Raw genomic sequence first — 16,826 nt, 5'->3', positions numbered from 1 at the left:
AGTATATAAGGCGGTAGTCCAGTATATCCCACCATAGTATATAAGGCATGGTACTGTGTAGCAGGCTCCTTCATTTTTTTTTCATCAATACTCTGGACCATAAGTCCTATAAGCCAAGCTCTTAGCCCTGCCACCATTGTTTTCTTCTAGTATAGAAATAATTGAAGAGCCTGTCAGCTAGGAATCAGCAGGGCTAAGATTTGAACCCAGGTCTCTGTCCAAAAAGTTCTCTCTGTCTCTGTCTCACTGTTTCTTTCTGTCTCTGTCTCTTTCTTTCATTCTCATTCTCTCTCTTTCTCTCCGTCTTTGAGACAGGGTTTCTCTGTGTAGCCCTGGCTGTCCTGGAACTCACTCTGTAGACCAGGCTGGCCTCTAACTCAGAGATCTGCTTATCTCTTCCTCCTGAATGCTAAGATTAAAGGTATAACCACTGTCCAGCGATTACCCTTTCTTTAAAGCTACTATACAGAATTGTTATTAGGGCCGGGCAGTGGTGGCTCACGCCTTTAATCCCAGCACTTGGGAGGTAGAGGCAGGTGGATTTCTGAGTTCGAGGCCAGCCTGGTCTATAGAGTGAGTTCCAGGACAGCCAGGACTACACAGAGAAACCCTGTCTCGAAAAAAACAAAAAACAAAAAAAAAAAAAGAAAAGAAAGAATTGTTATTAGGCTTGCTGGGGTAATTAAACTCTTGACCTAAACTTAAGTTTAGCTCCTGTAGATGAGGAGATGAGACGGCTCCATGGCCGTGGGATGTGTGTCTCTCTTTTTGTTCTTTGGTTTTTAAGACAGGGTCTCACTGTGTAGCCCTGTCTGGCCAGAAACTTGCTGTGTAGACAAAACTAGCCTTGAACTCACAGAGCTCCATCTGCCTGTTGGGATTTACGGCATGTGCCACTATGCCCGGGTGTATCTCAGCATTGCTGTGGTGTCACACTCACTCTGTCCTTGGCAATTTTTGTTCATATTTCTCTGTGCAACACTAAGTTTTTCTTTAAATTGTAGCAAAATCCATATATCCTAAAATTTACCCTCTCTCTCTCTTTCTCTCCCTTTCTCCCCCTCCCCGTGTGTGTGTGTGTGTGTGTGCGTGTGTGTGTGTGTGTGTGTGCAGATTGTATCTTATATGTGTGACTATGTGAGGGGACATGGGCACTGATGCAGAGGCCAGAGCAGAATGTTGGGTGTCTCCTTCATCTCTCTGCCTTTCTGACTGACCTTGAAGCTTTGTATTTCAGCTAGACTGACTGGTAGGTGGTTGTTGGGGTTGACCTGTCGTTGCCCTTGATGTGGGCCCATGCAACTATGCCTGGCTCTAAAAAAAGGGAGGAGGGTGCTAGAGACTCAGATTCAGGTCCTTGTGTTTGCAAAGCAAGGGTTTTACCCATTAAGCTATCTCCTTCGACTCTCTGCCCCCCCCTCTCTCCCCTCCCCCCCTCCTTGATTTTCAATATAGGGTTTAGGGTTTCTCTCTGCAGCCATGGCTGCCCTGGAACTCACTCTGTAGACAGACTAGCCTCAGACTCAGAGATCTGTCTGCCTCTGCCTCCAGCATGTTGAGATTAAAGATATGTGCCACCACAGCTCAGGGTGACACTCATTTTTTTTTCAAGCCAACAGTTTAATAATGTTAAGGATAATCTCATTGTGTCCCAGTCACTACCATCCACCCACCTCTATAACTTTAAAAAAATAAAAGTTATCATTATTGTTATTATTTTTATTACTCTGTGTGTGTGTTTCTGTGTGTCATAGTGCAGGTGTGTGTGTGTTTCTGTGTATCATAGTGCAGGTGTGTGTGTGTTTCTGTGTGTCATAGTGCAGGTGTGTGTGTGTGTGTGTTTCCGTGTGTCATAGTGCAGGTATGTGTGTGTGTGTGTGCGTGCGCCATGGCATGCTGAGAGGTCAGAGGACAGCATTTGAAGGTAGATTCACTTTTCCCACATTGGGATCTGGGTACCAAATTCAGGCCATCAGGTATGAGACTCTTACTTGCTGAGCCTTCTTGTTGGCTCTCCAGAACTTCTTTATCTTGAAAATCTGAAAGTCCATTCATTGAACAATAATTCTTGATTCCCTGTCTCTTCCAGCCTGTGACGACTATCGTTCTATTTTCTGCCACTATGAATTTGACTAGCACCCTCCTGTATGTGGAATCACACAGCACTTGTCTTGTTATGAATGGCTTGTTTCACTTAGCATAATGTTCTTAAGGGTCATTCATGTTCCTTCTGAGGTAGAATAATACTTCATTGTGTGGGCTACATTTTGTTATCAATAGACACCCTTTTCCTTACCTCTTGGCTATTGTGAATAACTCTGCGGCAGCAGCACTGGCTGTAGAACTGTCTTGTTGATGAGTTTTTCATCTTTTGAATTTATATTCAGAAGTGCGTGCGTATTTGGTATGGGGACATGCATATTTGTGTGTGTGTGTGTGTGTGTGTGTGTGTGTGTGTGTGTGTGTGTATAGCACAGGGGATAACCTCTGGTATTTTCTTTCTTTTTTAAATTTTTTTAAATTTTTTTATTTTTTTTTTTTTTTTATGAGACAGTCTCTCGTTGCCCTGGAACTTTACTGAATAAGCTAGCCTACCTTACAAGGATCTGCCTGTCATCTGCCATCTTGCAGTTGCTAGGATTAGAGCGTGTGTCACTGTGCTGAGGTTTTTATGTGGCTTTTAGGGATCTGAATTCAGATCCTCATACTTTTAAGGCAAGTGCCTGACCGACTGAGCCGTCTCCTCTGCCCCATTAGTACTTATTTAAAAGCCCGTGTTTCTTGTGTCTTATCAATTATGTGGTGGGAACTAGGTCAGACACTTGATATATGCTGTCTCGTTCTCTCTCTGTATCAACCGGGCATAGCAGATAGAATCATCCTCAACTTATATAGCTGGCAAATAAAAGCTCAGAGAGATTGCTTATTTGCTCAAAGCCAAACAGCTCCGAAGCCTTGAGGCAGAGTTGAGAGTTGGCTGCTGTCCAAAGCCTTGCTTTAATTGTCGTGAACTGCTGCCTCCCTGTGGCCTCAGCTCCTCCTGTCTGGGCTGGTTCTCAGTCCCCCTCACATCCCCACCATTTTCCTGCCTCTCCTGTGTTCATGCTCCCTGGAAACCCTGAACAACTTTCGTGAAAGCCCCTGACTGCCAGGACGGTTTTATGTGCTGGAAACCGACAGAGCAAGGCCTGTAATTTGCTTTCTAATCATAGACCTCCAGATTCATAGTGGCTGCTGGGATCTCCTACCACATCATGTGGCCACCAGCTTGTAGATCCTCAAAGACCCAGCCCCGGCCAGCTCCTTGGGGGCAGGGGCACTGTACTCCCACGAAGAGTCAGGGGAGGGCTCAGCCCACCTGGATGGGGTTCTCCTAGCTACCAGATTCTTGGCAGCAACATAAGATTTTTCTCTCGAAAATTCTGTAGAAAGATTCCACAACACTTGCCCTTCTCTGACTTTCAAAACTGTCAGAACAAAATATCCCAAAGTTTGGGTGATTTTTGTGGATTTCCGCTCATATGAGACAGTCTTAAAATTTGCAGGCTGGCTGCCATTTCTCTCTCTCTCTCTCTCTCTCTGTCTCTCCCTCCCTCCCTCCCTCCCTCCCTCCCTCCCTCCCTCCCTCCCTCCCTCCTTTCCTTCCTTCCTTCCTTTCCTTCCTTTCCTTCTTTCTTTCTTTTTGCCTTTTATTGTGGAGAATTCCAAATATATTCCAAAAGTAGAGAGAGAGAGTAGCATAATGAATTCCAAGAAACCCTTCTACACAGCCCTTCTAGCCAACAGCAGGAAGATGGGCTTTCCTGCATTCGTAGCTTACTCAGTAGATGCTCAGTAAATCCGCATGGAGACTGAGTACGCATTCCTTCTCCCGTCACTGCATGAGAAGCGGGGGCCAGTTGATTTTCAAAGAGATCCAATGGCAAGACCATGCACACTGGTGTCAGACACAGTTGTTCAGATTCACAGAGCTGGGTATCTTTAGACAAGTTAGTGATCAGTTTTATTGTCTGTAAAATGGGTACAGAAGTAGAAGTGCTTACTTCTTAGGCATGGTTGTGAGCACTGTATAAAGATAAAGTAGCTGTCTAGGTTTGTTTTGTCTGGGGACTGGGCTTCTTATACCACAGGCTAGCTTGGAACTTGCTATGTAGCCAAGGATGTCCTTGAACTTCTGATCCTTCTGCCTCTACCTTCTAAGTGCTGGGATTATAAGTTTGCACACCATGCCCAGTTTATGCAGTGCTGGCATTGGGTGGAGGGCTTCAAGCATGGCAGGCAAGCTCGCTGCCAACTGAGCTACATTCCAGCGCTAGCTAATGCAGTTTTTAGAGTTTTCTTGTTGTTGATGCTTGTTTGGTTTTGGTGTGTGTCTGTTTCTAGGGATCAAACCCAGGATCTTGTGCATCTAGACAAGTACACCACCGTTGGTCTATGTCCCCAGGCCTACTGCCACTAATGCTTTTCATTATTGCTTTGAATATTAAATATTCTAGTGGGAAGAATCCATGTATTTTAAAAGTCCAAAAGTATGTTGGAGTCTACTAGAATCGAAACCCTAGGATTTGGCTCTCTTTTTGTTTCAGTCAGCATTTAGTCATAGGCTCAAGAAAAGGTTGCCACAGCCAGAGCCCATGCCCCGGATGTGGAGGCTTGGAGCAGGCCCAGCGTGGGGGCCATGCAGGTTGGCTCCACTTCCTTGCTTTGCTTCCATCTGCCCCTTGTGGGTGCAGTGACCCCCATGAGAGGGACAAGCCAGCAGTCTCCTCCCTGGGTGAGATGGGCCCAGCTGGAAGAGCCCAGAGGTGGAGAGCAGAGACACTGCGGGATGTCTTGTTGCTAGGAGACCCGAGGAGGCAGCGGGACCCATTGCCAGAGGAGGGAGGGATTGATGATGGGTTGGTGTGGGGATGCAGGGCGCATGGCCCCAGATGGGCTTTTGTAGGGTTCTGGAAGGAGATGGTGGTGCAGCCATTGGGATCCTTGCCAGGAAGGGAGGAGGGGTTGGAGCAGAGACTCTCAGGAACCCGACTCTTTCTGTAGACCACGGGCTGAGTACAAGCTGCTCAGTTCTTCCTGCTTCTTGTATGTCAAAATCAAAATGCACTGGCATCCTGATTCGTTGTGTGACTCTAGAAAGTTGTGGCTGCTATGCTTGCTGGGCCTCAGTCAGCTTCTTCATCGGCAAGATGGGCTCTGTCCACTCCACGATGTGGTTTCGAATGAGACCTGAAGGGAGGAGGCGTGGCTTTGCCACATGACAGCATGTCTTATAATTATTTTTTTTTTCCTTTGCTGTCGAATGAGGGAACTGGAAACCCTCTGACCAGGCTGGATTCATGGGCATGGAGCCCTGGATAGGACTTCCACTGTGGGGCCTATGTCAGAAGATGATGGGGACCTGCTGGCAGGACTCCCAATTAGTGACACTCCAGGGAGTGGCTGAGAAGGGCAGCAAAGTTCAAAGGCAGAGAGGGGCTGAACCAGGGGCTCTGTTGAGATTCCAGGAAGGACTTTGAATAGTTCTAGCAAGAAGCTATGAGTGTGAGTGGCCAGAGGTGAGGGTACAGTTTCTCAAATATAAATAATATTTTTCCACATGTATGCCACAGAATAAGAAAAACAAAGCCCAAACAAGCAAAATGAAATGATCCCGTGGGGATGAAAAAAACCCTCTGATAACATTAAAAAGTCACGTTTTAAAGCATGAGTGGCAGGAAGTGATACTGCAGGCCCTTGATCCCAGCGCTTGGGGGGCAGAGGCAGGTACATTTCTTTGAGTTCAAGGACTGCTTGGTCTACAGAACCAGTTCCAGGACAGCCAGGTCTACACAGAAAAACCTTGTCTTAAAAACCAAACCAAACCAACAAACCAACCAAACAAAAAGCAGGAGGAGCTGAATTTGACCCTAGAGCCACGTTTTTTGTTTTGTTATTGTTGTTATGTTTTTTAAAGCTGAGTGTGGTGACATGTGCTTGTAATCCCAGCACTGAAGACCCAGAGATCCTTGGGGCTTGCTGGCCAACCAATCTGGTCTATTTGGGGAGTCCTAGACCATCGAGTACCTGGTCTTCACATGTATACACATACAGATAGGTATGTTTATACATAGACACCGTTTCTATATTTTTTAAAAAAAGATTCGGTGTGTGTGTGCATGTACCCATGGAGGCCAGGAGAGGGCACTGGATCCCCTAGAGCTGGAGTTTCCAGTTGTTGGGCTGCCTGATGTGGGTGGGTGGGGGGGAGGACTGAACTCAGGTCCTCTGGAAGAGCAGCACTCACTCTTAACCAATGAGCCATCTCTTGATGATCTTTTTGAGCCCAAAATGATTTTCTAGTTGAATGTGGTGATTCAGGTCTGTGATCCCAGTTCTTGGGTAGCTGAGGCAAGAGGATTCCAAGTTTGATTCCAGCCTGGGCTACAGAGTATAGTCCTGCCTTAAAAAAAAATATTTTTCTCCCCATTTTTAAAAATACATCCACACGTTTTGTATCATTTGGATGTATTTGTATTTTGTTGCTGCTTGATGTTTAGCTGTATTATAGCTATGCAACATATTACGTCTTCATCATTATTGTATGTGTATGTGATATGTGTGTTTGTATGTGTATGTGATATGTGCGTGTTCTGTGTGTGTGGGGGGGTTAGTATTCGCGTGTGTGTGTGTACCTGGAGCTAGAGATTGGTATTACCTGTCTCCCTCTATCGCTCCCCACTTTATTTACTTATTTATTAATTTTTTTGAGACGGGGACTCTTCACTGAATCTGGAACTCTCCAGTTGGCTGGTTGAACTGGCTGGCCAGTAAATTCTAGGAATCTACCTGCTTTTGCTCTCCAGTTTCTTGGCAATGTCCAAATTGGCTCAGTTTCCTAATGGTCCGTCCTTAATATCCAGACCACGGTAGCGTGGTGGGTAGAAAGGAGCAAGGCAACAACAGCTACCCCTGACTGGCCTGGAAGGGCTGGAAGGACGGTGTCGCAGGGGTTTACCCGTGTAGTTGGACTGGCTTCACTACATTGTTCAGGTGTAGCTCGAAATATTATAGAATGCAATACACGCTATCACCCGGAGCTCTGAGATCTCTCTACCCAGCTCGCTAAGTCCCCACTGGCAGGTCGCTGCCACCCCAGCTTCACACTTCCAAATCCCCATGTCTGGCTGGGGTGTCCCACCATTCTGCCTTTTCTCTGGAGCTCAGTTGAGTCGCTGCATGAAGGGAAACACCACACAATCTTAGTTTAGAATCAAAAGGCAACACAATCGCTGGGCGCAACAACTAGCATCCTAAGAGTAAGCCATGCTAGGTTAAATCCTCCAGTAGCAGATCCCAACTGATCCTATTCCTGAACCAGGTGGTGGAGGGGAGGTCTCTGCTACCTACATTTTGGCTCCTTCCTACCCAAAAGCCAGCCTCTTTTCTCCTGCCTCCGCTGTCCCTCAGTCCAACCTATTGACCCAGTGATTGGTTTCCTTGAAATCTTTATTCATTAAAAGGGTCACATGAAGCCTTGAGTATAGGATTCACTCCTGCCCAGGCAGCCCCTCTTGAGGAAGCGGAATTAGCATCAAAATACAAACAGCACTAGGGCTGTCCACTACAGTCAGGGGAGATTGTGCTGCTCTGTTGCTCCAGTCTGGCTGCTCCTTTTCACACCTGGTACCCTTTTCCCTGCTGCGATGCTGGGCCTAGCCTGGTATGACAAGCATGGTCAGTAATCCAAGCCATCCATCCTAGAGGCTGGCATGCATTCTCTGGCCAGGTTGACAGACTAGAGCATTCATATGGTGGGCAGTGATCCGTGGGAGCTGGAGGGTGGCAGTTGTAGCTCTAATAGTAGAATTACCCTGTGTACTGTCACCTGTCCTCTGAAAATAACCCTGGTCTGTTCCAAGTGACCATACTACGAGGTATCCAAAGTTACAGCCATTGGCTTGGATACTAAAGAGGGAGTAGGGGCTGAGTCGGGATGGGATTTGGAGAGCCTCTTTATTGGTTGGCCTCTGAGCCAAGGATTCGGAGTGGAGCAGGGATGAGAGGCAAGCCAGGTTCTGCTCCTTCTGTTCTGCAGAGCTAGGGACAATCTGTCTATTTTTGGGGAAGCAGCAGAGGGAGCAAGGTGTGTTTCAGGACTACAAGCTCATGCAGAACTCTGGTGACAGCTAGCCAGGTTGGGACAGGTTCTGGGAGGGAAGCAGCAATGATTCAGTCTTCAACAGTATTCTGCCAAAGCCCATTTCAAATCTTCCTCGGTGGACTGTCTTCTGCAGGATAAAGATTTGTAAGTTTGAGGCTAGCCTGGGCTGTAGAATGTAATCCCATCTCAATACATATAACAAAAGTGAAAAGGTATATATCTTTCCAATGTGTGCATGCATAGAAAGGGTTTCTTTAAATTAGATAGGAATACAGCACACACACACACACACACACACACACACACACACAGACAGAGGGGTGGGGACTTACCATTGTTGATTAGAGACCACCTATTCTAACTATTCAGTGTTCTAACTATTCACGACCAGAGAGTGATCTATGCATGGGTCTCAGGGAGTCCCTTGTACAGAGAAACTCTGTCTAGAAATGTTTGTGTGTTTGTTTGTTTCTATTCTTTTTCTTCTTGAGACAGGGTCTTACTCTGTAGCCTAGGCTGGTCCAAACTCACTATCCTCCTGTCTCTGCCTTCCAAGTAATGACCATTGAATACTTGCTTTAGTTAGATAGTTTGCTTTTTCTTTTTTTCTGACATAGGGTCTCACTGTGTATCTCTGGCTACCCTTGAACTTACAGAGATCCTCTTGTCTCTGCTTCCCAAGTGCTGGAATTAAAGGCATGTGCCATCATGGCTGGCTTAGTTGAACATTTTCTAGGATGTGATAGATCACCTCTGTTAACGCTTACAATAAGCACACAGAGCCGTAACAAGGAAACAGGGACACAGAGAGATTAAGCACTCCAACTGAATGGCTGAGGCAGGACGGAAACCCGGTCCGCTGACTCCAGAGGCCGGGGTTGCTCTGGAGCTGTGTGGTGTGGCTCTGTGCTGCAGATATCAACTGTTAGCATCCATCGTAATGTCAGGGGGACTGGCTTCCGATTCAGTAGGTCTGGGAGGATTCTGAGGATCCCACAGCCATGAGTTCCAGGTAATTTTGCTGTTGCAGGGATCACACATAGAGAACCACTGCCCCTCTGCTTACCGATAGGAAGAAAAGAGGGAGGGAAGAGACGGGATTCTTTTATTTCCTGTGCTTGTATACATGTGTGCATGTATGCGTGTTCACGGGCACATTTATGTCACGGCAGATATGTAGAGGTCAGAGGACAACCTCACATTTCCGTTCTCACTTTCTTCCTCATTTGAGACAAGTCTCTTTTTTAGCTGCAGTGTTTACCTGGCCCCTCCAGCTCTGGGGATTGACCTGTCTTTCCATCCCCCACCCGAGGTGTGCTTGGGGATTATGGACATGTGCACCATTTCAATTACAGAAATACATGCCCCTGCCTGGCTTTTACTGGGGTCTGGGGATTTGAACTCAGGTTGTCGGGCTTGGACAGCAAGCTCTCTCACCCTTTTCACCTGAGAAATGGATGTGGATCTCCGCTGGACTGGTGTAATGGCTCTCACCTTGGCTTCTGACCTCTGCTATGCCATAGTCATTCCCTATCGGGCACAAACCATCTCTAGCTGTATCCCGCCTCTAACCCAAGTCCTTACCTGCTCTCCTGTTGTCTCCCTTCACTATGCAGTAGAAGTTTCTGCAACGACCAACTTGTTCAAACCTTCAGAGTCCGCTCTGATAACCGCTGACTGTATGTGGCTGTGAATTTTACATTTTGTTTCATTTTCTTTGGTTTAAATATAGGTCACATGTGGCTAGCCGCTAGACAGGGCAGGAAACCACTTGGAATGTCATTCAAGGCTCCGATTGTCACCATCTGCCTTTCCAGCCCCATCCTCAATGCTCAACATCCAAGGGGCCACGCCACGTGTGCCCAGTCTCCTGCACTTACCGTGTCCTTCCCACCACCCCTGTTTTTGTAAGAGCTTTCACTCCAGGTTGTTCTGCAGCCCTGCCTTCGGAGCTCAGTCCCAGGGCCACCTCTTCCTGAAAGCCTTTGACATCTGCTTTTCTCCAGTTTCTTTCCCCTCCAAATTCCTCCAAGCGTCATCTTTTCCTTCGCATCTTTCCTGATTTCTGTATTCTACCGCAATTGGCTGGGGTTCCTATAGTTTATTTTCTACTGAACTGTGAGCTTTGAGATCATGTGACTGTTTCCCATAGCAAGCTCTTCCTTCCCACCACAGGTCTCTTCCAAGTATACAGAGGAGCTAGATAAATGCCACAGACTTGCACTGGTGCACTGGGAAAGCAAAGATGATAATGTGTCAGTCCTATCCTCCAGCTGCCCAAGCTCCTACCAGTCTGATCCATGCCCAGAGAGCCGTGGAAGCCAATGGTTATTTTGGGCAGGGAGATAAAAGTCACAGAGGGCCCTGTTGGCCAGGGGAGTCTAAGTGGGATCGGTTGAAGCAGAAGGCTGTGTTTACTCACAGAGATTTTCTCTACCCAGCCTGGCCTGGTACAAGTAGATGGGTACACCCAGACGTCGGTGCCTGGCTGCCTTCTAAAGCTGGGATTAAGTGGTGGTGCAGCGGCTGGTCTGGCCGTCTGGTCTCTGCAGATGGATGGATGAGGAGAAGGTTGCAAAGACTGCAGAGCAGCGCCAGCTTGTGCGAATGGAATATTGGCTGGGTGGTCCCAGGGTGGAGACTGGGAGCCAAGCACATGTTTTTCAGCAGAGCGATGGGCAGCAGGTGAATTTTTGTTTGGCCTGGTTTGGTGGTTCATGAGGTATTCAGATCTGTTCTTATTTGAATGTAGAGACGGTTGGAAAGAAAGAAAGAGACATCTTGCTGTTTTGAGATCCTAATGCTAAGAGTATTTCACACCAGCTTATAGAAAACATTTTTTTTTTTCTTTCTCAGGTCAGGCATGGTAGCTCATGCCTTTAATTCCAGCATGTAGGAGGCAGAGGTAGGCAGATCTCTGAGTTCACCAGCTTAATCCACATAATGAGTTCCAGACACTGGTAAAGAGCATGAGAACCTATCTCAAAAAAAAAAAAAAAAAAAAAAAAAAGAGCCCACTTTTCTTGAGCTGGGGAGATACTTTGAAGATACAAGTTAAATCTCCAGGAGCCATGTTTTTGGTTTTGTTTTTAAATAAGCCAGGCCTGGTGGCCCTTGCTTGTAATCTTAGTGCCCAGGAACAAGGGGCAGGCAGATCCCTGCGGGTATGAGAGATCCTGTTGCAAACACAAACCAGATAGACAGCATCTTCAGAAGAGCAGCCAAGGCTGTCCTTTAGCTGTCATACACTCTTGCACATACATGCAGGCCTGCATGTGCACACATGTGCACATGCACACACACACATTATGTAAATTATTGAAATCGTAACATAGATACAAAAATGCACATAAGGACATTACAAATAGACACGCGCTTTGTGTAATTGTCTCTTGACAAGACCTAAAACATCTCATCTTCTCCACAGTGTATTGTGTTCAGCCAAATGAATGCAGGGCAGGGTTATGAGGGGACAAGCACAAGCTCCCGAGTTAGGTATGGCTGGGGCTGAATCTTGCATCCCTTCTCCATTACTAAAGGACGCTGGACTAGTGACTTCAATTTCATCCCCTGTAAAATCAAGGTGGATATGTAATTTCTGCTTTACAGGGTAGTGAGAGATTTAAGATGGAAAATGTAGGCAAATTGCTAGGCACCATGCCAGCCTGTAGCTGGGGATTCTAACACTCTGCAAAGATGCTGCTGATTGATAGCGATACTGCAGCCTCTTCCCACATCAGGACCACAGACACACAGACAGCTCTTCTCCTATCGCCCCCCACCCCCAGCCTCTCTGTGATGCAATCTGAAATCTCCTCTGACTGTAAGGAACCCGAGAAGCCACAACAATGAAACCTCAGCTGACACTTCCGGCTCCTGACAGGCTGGGTGGCAGTCTGTATCCAGTGGGAACTTGGCCACATTTTTTTATATTCAGCCTCCACAGCATGATTCCCAGACTCCTAGAGGAAGGCACGTTTCCCAGACAGTGGCTGGAAGCATGGGGACCCCAGAAGGAATTGTAGCCAAGGTGAAATTGAGGCACCAGAACTCATCCTCGGGGTGTCCTGACATTCGGGTGGATCCCTGACTCCCCCTGCTTCCTGACCTTTGGTTCTAGGGTGAAGGTGACCAGGGTGTGCATATGTGACTACCAAGAAGTGTCCTTCTGGTTCAGTGGCTTCTCTTCTAAAGCAACAGTGTACCAGGGGGCTAAGAGCCTTCTGCAAGTCACATAACCCATGGCCACTGGGAAAGGCCAGTGCTGTAACTAGCCGTAGGGGGTGTCTCAGGAGGGAATGAGGAAGGATTTCCTGGACTACGACGACTAGAAGAGTGACAGTGGGGAAGGGAAAATTCATCTAGGCAGAGGAAAAAGCTCGTGTGAGAGCAAGCATGTGTCAGAGCTTCTGTACCCTGGGGACCCAGAACCATCAGTCTGACAGAGCAAATCACATAGCTTCTGAGGCTAAGGCTGAGGCACAAGGAGAGATCAGCCTAGCAAAGGTCTCAAGAGTCAAGCTGAGGTGAGTTCTTTCCTCAGACAATGAGGTATTGCTGAAGGCTCTTCACTGGGAAGGTGAGCAGAGCCTGCCCCTTGCTGGGCTCCTGGAAATCAGCAGCAATAGTCTGTTGTCCGTGCCATGAAGATGTCCAGCTCTATCCAGGGCTTGCTTGTGGATACCAAGATGGCTGTGGAGGGGAAGCTTCAGAGCCCTACTTTGACAACTGAACCTGGGTTCAGAAGTGGAGATCGGAGGAGACAAGGGTGTGGCAAGCAGAGAAGGGGGTGCAGGAAGTGGGGGTGGGGTAGTTTTCCTTGGAGGGAGTACAATCTTGAGGATATGTGCACCTGAGAGAGACTAAGGGGTACTGCAGAGGTAGCTGAGGGAGTCTTCCCTGTGCCTGGAGAGGGCATCTGAGCTGCCAGGCCCCCTTGGTGGATAATGTCCCGTGATCCTGTAGCATCACTAAGAAGAAATGCCTATGGTATGTATCCCCAGGTTCAGGCTGGGCACTGGCAAGGTCATGGAGCTCCTGTACAGAAGAGTGCCCCACCTTGTACCAGCCCTTCACATGGGCAGCTTGGCTCTTCTACCATTCTGTACTATGAACTAGTTAGCGCTTTATTCTCATGGCCTGTCACGCAGCTTTAGGGCATCCGCAGCTGTCTACACCAGACTGTATGTGGGAGCATTCGGTTTCCAATCTAGGCCAAGGTTCAAGAGGAGGTGATGCCCTTGGGGGCTGCAGTTTGGGGAGACTTCCTAGTAAAGTGGAGGGTGAGCAGCTAGCAGGTGAGAGCCCCTGCTACGTGTGTCCTATTGCTCATCCAACCTGGCCTTCTCCTTCTGCTTGGCCCCAGCTGCCCTACAGTGCCTTCTCGAGAGTGCCAGCACTGAGGGAGAAGAGCCTCGCCAGGCAGAGCTTCCCAAGCCCGTGGGACACACTGCTTTAGAAAGTTTGGCTCCAGTAGCTTCCTCCCTCTGGCCCAGCTCTTAGCTTCCTGGGGCTCAGCTCAGCCCACCCAGGCCCTGCTCCCCTCTGAGGCCAGAGCTAGATGTCTTGCAGATCCTTTGCCCTGAAATACCCTCATTGTGTGACCTCTGTTTTAATCCAGTGTCTCTTAGCTTCCCCCTCCTCCAAGATACCTTTTCTTATCTCCATGGGCACTGTTAGGATTTCAGAGTATCCAAGTCTGTACTAACCAAAAGAAACACAGTGTGGGTCACATGTGCAAATCATACACACACTTAAAAGGACAAAAGAGCAGCTCACACATGCTCTTAGTCCCAGCGCTTGAGAAGCTGAGGTGGGAGGATCCCTTGAGTTCAGGAGTTCAAGTCCAGATCACTGGGCAACAGCAAAACTTTATGTCAAAAAACAAAAACAAAAAAATGCCAAGTGAGGCCTATACCTTTAATCCCAGCACTTGGGAGGCAGACGGAGGTGGATCTCTGTGACTCTGAGGCCAGTCTGGTTAGTCCAGCTACTGGGTTCAGTGAGGAGGCCTTGTCTTAAAGAGATCAGGTAGAAAGCACCCGATGTATTCCACATGCACTCACATACATGCACACCTACATGTACCTATGCATACACTACATACAGGACTGAGGTTGTAGCTTAGGGATAGAGTGCTTGTCTAGCATGCACAAGATCCTGGACTGGATCCCTAAACACACACACACACCAAATGAAATCATTCTAATGAGATTTTATTTAATTTGATATATATGCTTTTAGTTAATTAGTTAGTTTGAGACAGGCTAGTCTCGAACCCCTGATTCTCCTACCTCCATCTCTCAAGTGCTGGGATTCCATAGCAGCTGCCCATGTGAAGAGTTGGTACAAGGTGGGGGCACTCTTCAGTACAGGAGTTCCATGACCTTGCCAATGCCTTGACCTGTCTGAACCTGGGGTACCACAGATTCCTGCAGGCCCAGTCCCATAATATTAAAACAAGAATTATGAGATATATAAACATTCTCTTTAATTTTAGTTCTCAGACTTCAAAATCCACTATCTGTCTTATGTTTACTGCACGTTTCCATTTGTACATTTTGGGTACTTGGCAGCTACCCGTGGCCAGAGGCTCCTGTGTTAATTAGCTCAGGCCTAGAGGCAAGGGGAAGTCTGTGATGGTTGAGGCTCAGTGTTTGGCATCAGATCGCTCTCTGGTCACATTCTAGTCCTGTCATTTATCAGCGGGTGAGCACTGGCACCTCATCAGTCCTCAGAAGCTCAGTCACTTCAACTGTAAAAAGGATCGGTAATTTCAGGGCCTGAGAATTGTTTCAGGGATTAATCCCATGAGTGTGCCAGACTCAGGAGACGTGCTTGGCAAGTAGCATGGAGGTCAGAGTCTAGGGCCCTCTGGTCACCTGTTGGACCCTCCTCTGGCATCCAGGCCTCAGGATAAGCATCACTGCTTCCTGAAGGAAAGATGGTGGCAGGGGCCGGGGTCAGCACTGAGAACAGATTCCCCCCCCACACACCCCCATCCCCCTTCCTCCACCAGACCAAGATGCTCTAGATGATAAAACCTCTTAGGGCCTGAGTTTCTCCTCTGAAAGGTCAAAGGGTGGTGGAGGAGTCCTGTCTGAAGTTTGGTGGAGTCTCTGACCCACCATAGTCGTGGAGGCCTGGGGCTGATGCTGTGTGTGTGCTCTGTCTTCTCGTGTCCTGGCTTTCTTGGATCTTAGACTTCTATACTTTCAGGTCCTCTCATTGTTAAAACTTAAGAGGGAGGACTTTCTCCTCCTTAGGCAGAGCCTACAGGAAGTGCAGTATCCTGTCTTCTCTCTCCTGTGAGCCCTTGCTGAGTTCCCTCACAGCACCCCAGTAACAAAAGGACAGCAGGGAGTTCCTTTCATCAAGGTTCAGAGAGGTCAACTTGTAGAAGACAGAAGGAAGAAACCAGGAACAGAAGGAAGGACCAGGGCTGGAAGCAGCCTCAAACACAAGGACATGGGGTGATGGGCTCTTTCTCATCAGGGTCCCTGATGTTTCTCTATGGTGGCTTTCGTGAGGCATGGTGGTGTTGAATCCCGTGCCTCAATTTCCCTGCTTGGAGAATGGAAGCAGAAAAGTACCAGGGTAGTGATTTCAGCGATGCCCACAGAACCTGTGCATTCTCTATCTCATGCTGTGTCCTGTTTGTAATTTCTCTGGAGAAATCATGTGGGGAAAGTGGAAGGGTCCAGAGCCCACATTACTGTGTAGAGTGATCTTGGCCAAATCACTCACCACTCTGGGCCCTGGCTACTTATTTATAACTTGGGGGGAGGGGGGTGTTAACTCAGATGATGCTGTGGAATCAAGTACTTTGCAAACTGGAAAGCACTAATAATAGATCTAGAAGAGAATCGCAGAAAATAATGATAAAAACAATAGAAACAGAGACAGATATCATTCTAGAGACAGTCCAGCCTCCAGTGTGTTGCCACTGACCGGAAGTGAATTGGGCCCTTTGGATATGAATCTAAAATGAAGTCTGGGAACATCCTGCTTTGGTCCTGAAGTAGCCTGGGTTTTCCTGGGAAAGTGAGAGGCTCCATGTGGCCAAGGAGGCTGGGAGCCAGGCTCTGCCCCAGGGGAGGAATGGGGGTGGCAGTGTTATCTGGGGAAAAGAGGGGGCGTGTCTGGGAAAGAGTTAAACTGAGGAATGGGGAGGGCCTTGGCTCTGCAGCCTTGGGAGCTTGTGGTTGAGAAAGCAGAAGAGGGAAGGTTAGCTGGGAAGCAAAATGCCTGGAGGCAGGCAGCTGAGGGAGGCCTCTCCACAACTGTGCCCACGGAGCAGCAAGTTCCTCTGATGGCACTCCTGAGTTCGGCAGGTTGTTTCAGTCATTAATTTGAATAAACATCGCTCGAAAATAGTGTATACCCTTGAGAGTCAGCGACTTGCTTGGAGGCCATACTCCTTGGGTAAAGGACGCCTGGAGATAAGGGCTGGGAGGAAGCCCCGCCCACCTGGCTTAAGCTGATTGGTTTTCCACCTCTCGTCTGGAGTGGGGTTGGCTAGTGTCATTCTGCTCTTGCCCACTCCTCAGACTAGTGGACAGCAGGCAGCAGCAAGAAGCTAACTCTTGAGGCATCCAATGAAGAAGGAACTTGTCCACACTAAAGAAAAGGCCTGGCTTGGAGGTTGAGCAAAGGAATTCCCTAAGGAGTGCTGGGAGGCGGT

This window comes from Grammomys surdaster, unplaced genomic scaffold (assembly GCF_004785775.1).
Source record: "Grammomys surdaster isolate TR1022 unplaced genomic scaffold, NIH_TR_1.0 254, whole genome shotgun sequence".
Classification (NCBI taxonomy): domain Eukaryota; kingdom Metazoa; phylum Chordata; class Mammalia; order Rodentia; family Muridae; genus Grammomys; species Grammomys surdaster.
The sequence above is the reverse complement of the archived record's forward strand: the minus strand, read 5'-3'. Positions refer to the sequence as shown.